At 40.9% G+C, this 7,221-nt stretch overlaps 1 long non-coding RNA gene across 5 annotated transcripts; it reads left to right on the top strand.

The window, feature by feature from the left end:
• Positions 1-930: 930 nt before the first annotated feature.
• LOC123111323 (uncharacterized) lies at positions 931-6,697 on the top strand. Of its 5 annotated transcripts, XR_006454371.1 has the most exons (4): positions 931-1,358; positions 3,128-6,180; positions 6,397-6,445; positions 6,638-6,697. It is a non-coding gene; the product is annotated as an uncharacterized lncRNA (long non-coding RNA). The 5 variants fall into 5 exon arrangements; XR_006454375.1 differs by lacking the exon at positions 6,397-6,445 and having other exon boundaries at positions 6,638-6,696; XR_006454372.1 differs by having other exon boundaries at positions 3,128-6,445; positions 6,638-6,674.
• Positions 6,698-7,221: the final 524 nt, after the last annotated feature.

Here is a 7,221-nt window from a genome sequence, read left to right as displayed (position 1 = left end):
TCATGATCAATATCATTAACTTCCTCACTAATTGGTGTAGGCGTCACAGGAACCGGTTTCTGTAATGAACTACTTTCCAATAAGGGAGCAGGTACAGTTACCTCATCAAGTTCTACCACTACTGGAAACAGGGAATTTGCCATCAGCTAGCTCTTTGCCATTTGCCAGTTGATGGCAAAGAACGTCTTTGCCATCTGCTTATAAAAAACAGATGTCAAAGAACTGACAGACGGCAAAGAACATGGTTGCCATCAGCCAATTCTTTGCCATCTGCTAGTGGATGGCAAATAATCTTTGCCATCTGCCAGCAGATGGAAAAGAGGTTGGCAAATCCTGTGGTTGTCACGAGTGTAACGGCGTACCAGCCCCACCTCTTTGCCATCTGCCAGCAGACGGCAAAGATTCTTTGCCATCTGCCAGCTGATGGCAAAGAACGTCTTTGCCATCTGCTTATAAAAAATAGAGGTGTAGGCGTCATAGGAACCGGTTTCTGTAATGAACTACTTTCCAATAAGGGAGCAGGTACAGTTACCTCATCAAGTTCTACCACTACTGGAAACAGGGAATTTGCCATCAGCCAGCTCTTTGCCATCTGCCAGCTGATGGCAAAGAACGTCTTTGCCATCTGCTTATAAAAAACAGATGGCAAAGAACTGACAGACGGCAAAGAACATGGTTGCCATCAGCCAATTCTTTGCCATCTGCTAGTGGATGGCAAATAATCTTTGCCATCTGCCAGCAGATGGAAAAGAGGTTGGCAAATCCTGTGGCCGTCACGAGTGTAACGGCGTACCAGCCCCACCTCTTTGCCATCTGCCAGCAGATAGCAAAGAGATGGGGTTATTTTTTTCTAGGTAAATAAAAAACTGTGGGGTTATCCCCTCCCTCTCTGCCCACCCATCCAGGTAAAAAAAATACTACGTTCACATCTCATCCGCACACTCCTTCCTTCCTTGCTCCTTCCTTCCTCACCCGTCGCCGCTCCCTCCCACCTCCTCCTCCTCCTTCTGCGCCCTAGGAGCCCCGCCGCCGCCCTGTTGCTACTCCTCCATCGGCCAGCCCTGCTGCGTCGTGAGCCCCTCCCTCCTCTTCGCGTTCCGGTGGTCGATAGTCGGGGTCAATGAGGAGATGCACGCGGCGGCGGCCATGGACGACTCCATGAGCGGGACCACCACCGTCGCGGCGCCTGCGGCCGGCGGCGCACTCCACGGGGCTCGGGATGTCCGCGGCGGCGCGGGCTGTGGACCGAGAGGCGGGGCCCTTGATGTGTACCGTTCGAGGGGCTGGTCGGGCTGGCGCGGGATCTGAGCCACCGTTCATGGATTTCTCGCAGCTTGGCTCCTGTTGCTTTGGATCCGGTACGATCTCTCTCTCTCTCTCTCTCCGAGACTCAACCAGGCACTCACAGATTATTAACATGATCGAGAATGCACCTCACTGCAGCAAAAATGGTCAACATCTCTTTCATCAGTCGAGTAGTTGCTTGCTAAATTTCTTATTAAGAAGCCAAATGATAACAAATAAAATACTTGCAACTAAATTAGAGATTTAAAAGGAAAGGAGAATGAACATACAAAGTAGTATAGTTCAGAAACAATTAAGTGCGTACTTCCTGTATTAAGTTTGATCCTATGATGATCAATATCACATTGTACACTGCACGAGGGAATCGGTGATTTGTGCAAACCACTTAATAGTTCAGAGCAGTAGGTATTCTAACCACATCTCTACTATGTTAGAACCACAACTAAATATAGGGTACTGCTCGTAATTAAGGATAATTTCTCTAGGTGCATAGAGAGTGAAGGAGCTCCTTTGGTTGCAGTATGTGTGAATCTTTCTTTGCTGAGATCATGTGTATCCAAATAATTTCCAACTCCCAAACATTTGCTCGGTGACGGACTAAAAAAAATGTTTGCAGTTATAAGACATAAATGTTTGTTACATTATCATGTAAAAAGCTACATTGCAAACCTATCTTCTTCATATTCAGACAGTAAATAAACGAAACATTGGAATTGACGGCTATCTAGAAACATACTCCCTCTCTAAACAAATATAAGACCTATTAGATCACTAAGAAAATGAATACTTGATCACTCCCAACTAATATTTCCTTTGAGCTTGATGTTTGTGCGATTCTGGTCCCAACTTGAATTGTTGTTTTTGTGTTGAAATATGAAAGCTCTACCGAAAGCACAACAGACCAAGTAAATGGTGGTAATACTACTACTCGTTCAAAATATCCTCCTATAACTAAAATATTTATCTTAGACCCATCCAGCAAACTATGTGTCATGTGTCTTTCATAAAAAAGAAATCCAAAGAAATATTGCAGATCAAGTAAGATAATCTATACAATCTCACATCAAGGAAAGCATCCCTCCTTTCATTTGGTCGGCCACTTTTATTTCAGGTATAACCGGGAAATTGATCGTAGTTGTCTGATGCTCATAATTCAATTCATTTTTTATCTGCAAGGATGTATAAAAGGCTCTTCATTAGGCTAGTAGCAAAAGTTGCAGATCAAGTAAGACTACATCATGCCATTAGGAAGAGGTACGTGCATACATGCAGGACTATGACTTTGAATATCTATGTGGCATCACATAATGAATTCATTATCCATCTGCTAGACATTTTGACAAGAGCCAATGTAATTAGGACGTGCTAGGCGAGCAAACCTGGAGCTTGAGTCCATCGTCAGGGCGGCCCTGTTTAAGTTTCAGGCCAGTTAATCCCCAAGCTCGTTTTATAACCTGCTGTCCCTTCCTTCCCTGTTGAATCAACCGATTCATGGCCTTGGTCTGCTGTCTAGTCTGTTTTGGTACAGATTCACAGAAGACACTAATCAAACACCACGACAGCATACTGTTTGGAATTCAGAAATCCATTCAAGTCATGCACTGCAAAGGATGATTCATCAGTATATCGGATAAATCACCAAGAATGATTACCAACTGATTACCAACTCAAGCAGCATGTTCTAGAAAAAAATTCATGAGTGATTTTTCCAGCGCTTTTGGCTTTATTTTACGTTTTGCTATTTATCTAATAGCAATCCCTATCTCAAATTAGCCAATACAATCTGCTGATTATTTTTGCATATCTTTCTGCTATCTTTCAGGAGGATTGGCTACTACATACGATTTGTGGAACTCCCAATTATGTTGCTCCCGAGGTTCTTAATTTGCATCCATGCCTTGAATTAGCTATGTACTTATTTTCACCCAAGTGAATATTTTGTTCAATTTTTCATTAGTTTCTTCGATGTACAAGTTAAAAATAACAAGGGTTCTGATGGTGCCAAGGCGGATCCGTGGTCATGTAGGGTGATTTTTTTGTCGTCATTCTGTTCGAAGATTAAAATCTCATCCGCTTTACAAGACGGTGAATAACTTGTACTACTTTTCTTTTGCCAAATGTAAGTTCCTTTTTTGCGCGAAAAATAAGTAAGTGCCTGAAAGATAACCTGCTTGTTCATGCATATATACAAAGTAAGCTCCGGTTTCCCATCTTGGTTATCGACAAGACAAAGAAGCTCATCAAGAAGATATTAGATTGTAATCCTCACTGTATGTTATGTTCATCGGTACCATATCAGTTAATTTTATCCAAGCTTATACACACCATTTGACATGTGCTAACGGTAAGTAAAACATGGTTCAATTAGTTGCAGTTCACGTTAATTATTATACAAGGCTCAAATTTATAGGGTTTTTTCTATGTCAGTCAATGTTAGGTGATGGATTTAGTTGATGTTTCCTATGTACATGATTTTGAAGTTGCAGTATAATCTAAGTACGTGCCAAGTCTTTAGTTATCCTGCATTGTATGTATTCTTATTCTGCCTTGCTGCATTAGCCAAAGGCATGGCTTTAATTTTTTTTCCTATACATTTCACATTGACAGAACCATGCCTAAAAGCCTAATCTCATCATGCGAAGATACTTTGAATGGAACAACAGTTTGCAAATTGTATGTTACTGAAAATCTTCCAGAGATAAAATTGTTTTCGAAAGGTTTTGGTACTTAACATTTCCTTTGATTCCCCACTTAGTACTCTGATTGCTCGTGAAGGCAAGGTCCCCAGAACATAATGCAGTTTGCAAATCCCGTCTCTCCTTTTACAGGCTTTTCTGATTGTTCATTTGTTTGTGAAGGCAAGGTCTTGCATGAAGGTCATCCTCCTACATCGCTGTGTCAGGCACTCTGATTGCTCGTGTTGATCGGAGTTAGAAAAGAGGAACCCAGATTTTTGTCCGTGAACTGTAAGCAGCAACAAGATCTTGCAATTTCTAATTTTCTTTTCTAGCCATCTACGTGATTCAGGTGCCTGGTTCCGTGCCCTCCTTTGCATTTTTTTAGTTCAATCAGCAGCGTTCTTAGTTTCTTCTATCATATGCTTGTGTGCTAATTCCATGCCTTGCTCCAGTAACTAACAAGACTGCTCTTAATTTACCAAGATGTCATCTAGAATGTATCCATCTGCTAATGACTTGATGGAGTCATAGAAATGAGCTATTGACACTTTTTTAGAACAGATGCAACTGCTTGTAATTCTGAATAATTAGCTTTAGTTACTGTTAAAAACAACCTGTGAAAAATTTCTTGACTGGCCCTGCTCAGGAGAGCCGAAATCCCTGGTTCCCCGAAATTTCTTGACTGGCCCTGCTCACGAGAGCCGAAATCCCTGGAGGCTGGAGTGGTAGATGATCTCATGCGACAGTGGGTTGAAAGTGAGCTAGACGCTCGTGCCGCCGGTTTCGAACGCGTGCTGCCAGTCGGCTCCTTGTGTCCTCCAGTGAATGCGATGAGCGGATACTCATCTATAGCTATATGTCGAACAACAGCATGGATCTCTGCTTATACTTCTATATTTTTTCTTGCCTATGCTCAGAATTTGGATCACAATAGTAAATAGATCATTAGGTTCTCTTCTATAATTGTTGGTTGTTGTTGTTCTGTGCTCCAACACATACGAGCAGCTCATTGTTGCACGGAGATAAGTTTCATGCACATAATTAAAGTTCCGGATAACCGAAGTACAAATCTGTAAATACCTTTAGAGAAAGCTTGTATGCTTGACATGCTTGACCATGTAAAAGCTCATGCATGAGTAATTATATCGTCAGGTTATTCTTTTTATCTGCAAGGTGAGCTTCAAAATTCTGTAAACTAGCATTTCCAATAGTTTAGAGCTGCCACTTTACTTTCAGTATTTAGGTGGATGATCTCTGTTTAAATTCCTAATACAAGTAATGCACTCCGGCAAGTTCTATTTATTTGTGTCCTTGCTGCCAATAGATGTAATTTTATCGCGAGCACCCAAGTACAGCAGCACTATTGCCGTTCATTATTGTTGGCTTATGCCCTAGAGAGAAAATAATTAGCATTTACCTCTGTGTACCGGACTGTAGTTGTACCATATGCCTATTGTATCATTTTCATCCTTGATAGATGCAGCGAGTAAATTGTCACTGAAAAATGTTGTGGTTGCAGCGTTTGTTTTGTTAATTCTGCATTCCTTCCTTTATGAGAAAAGTGTTACTTCTGCGTTAGTTATATGTTATTTTTGTCTATTTTTGTAAAAATATTCATACGTGTGTTTGAATTGTTTTTAGTAGCTGTCTTTATTACTCTCTCCGATTGAACAAAAAATCGGAGGCTGCCTACAGCAAGTCCGTTTGTCATCAACGCCTTTCTTTGCTTGGTAGCTCCACATCCAATCTTTCAAGCTACATCCATATGTAAGAAAGTTACAATTAATCCAGTACTAATAGTTTTGTACGTACGTATATGCACACCCACCCCTTCTATATACATATGATTCAGGAGCATCTTTTACTAGCATTTTGTTTCATTGCCCCATACAAAATTTATGCAAGTGATGTCTATTGTTTTTTCCTTTGTCTAAATATTACTACAGAAGCATGTCTTGAATAAAAGCTGGTTGGCGTCGTCGCAATTGCCAATGTGTGTGGACGTATTTTTCATCTTCCACATGTTCTCTGTCGAGAGCAATGAGCATAGTTTTCACTGCGAAAAGCAACCCTGAATTAGTTTTCGAAATTATATTTCATGGCTTTCAAAGTTTTAATATGATTGTTGTTGCTAATGGCCATGTCGCAAACGTCGGCCGGTGCACACCATGTTGCGTGCTGTTCTGCGATTTCTGAGGTACTCTCTCTCTCTCTCTCTCTCAAAATGGTAAAAAAACTCATACTAAACGGGAGGGTCTACAATTTTACTACCTGGCATGAGTTACCACTGTATTTTTATTCTTCTAATTACAACATGTAGAAATGTGTGTTAAGAGTTCAATCATATACAAAGATGCCTATATGTTGTTTTTGGTTTTACCTCCATAAAACTAAAATGGTTCTCTCCTAACAGAGAGGCAGTGGATATGTGCTTCTCAATCAAGGAGCTTTTGTCAAACCGGGTATGCAACCATGCACGTTGTAGTTCATACTATATGGAATTTACTTTCAGTAGGAATGTGCGTATGTTGCTCCGGTGATAGTAAGCATTTGCATATAAGTTGCATCATAATAATCTTCACATTTTAGTTGCATCATAATAATCTTCTTCTTCTAGTCTTCTTCTTCTAACTTTCTTCTTTCCCATTTTGTAGATTTGCTTCAGATCATGGAAGCTTGGGTTGATGGAGTGCTTGTCTTTAGTTTTTGTTTTGACTTTGTGAAACTTGCTACCTATGATGAAACTGTGTAATATTGATGAAACTATGTATATGTATGGATGAAACTTGCTACTATTGGTAACATGTGTTGGATATGTGTTCGATATATATGTGTTCATGACTATTGGTAATATGTGTTGAATATGCTATATTGGTCACATAAATATATTTGTGTTTGATTTTCTGTGAAAATGAATTGATATAAGAAAAAACAAAATTAAATGGGGCAATATAGGCACTTTGCCATCTGCTGGCAGATGGCAAAGAGGCCATGTGTCATCTACATGTAAAATTTGGGCTGGCCTAGATGGCAAAGCTCTTTGCCATCTGCTGGCAGAAGGCAAAGAGCCTGAAGCCTTTGCCATCTGCTGGCAGACAGCAAAGTATGCCGTTAGCCTTCTAACGGGGCTAACCCCGTTAAGAGGCTTTGCCATCTGCCAGCTGATGGCAAAGGCACAGGCTCTTTGCCCTCAGCCAGCAGACGGCAAAGAAGCGTTTGCCAGCAGGGTTTCAGACAA

The sequence above is a fragment of the Triticum aestivum genome, chromosome 5B, assembly GCF_018294505.1.
Source record: "Triticum aestivum cultivar Chinese Spring chromosome 5B, IWGSC CS RefSeq v2.1, whole genome shotgun sequence".
NCBI classification, from domain to species: domain Eukaryota; kingdom Viridiplantae; phylum Streptophyta; class Magnoliopsida; order Poales; family Poaceae; genus Triticum; species Triticum aestivum.
The sequence above is the reverse complement of the archived record's forward strand: the minus strand, read 5'-3'. Positions and strand labels throughout refer to the sequence as shown.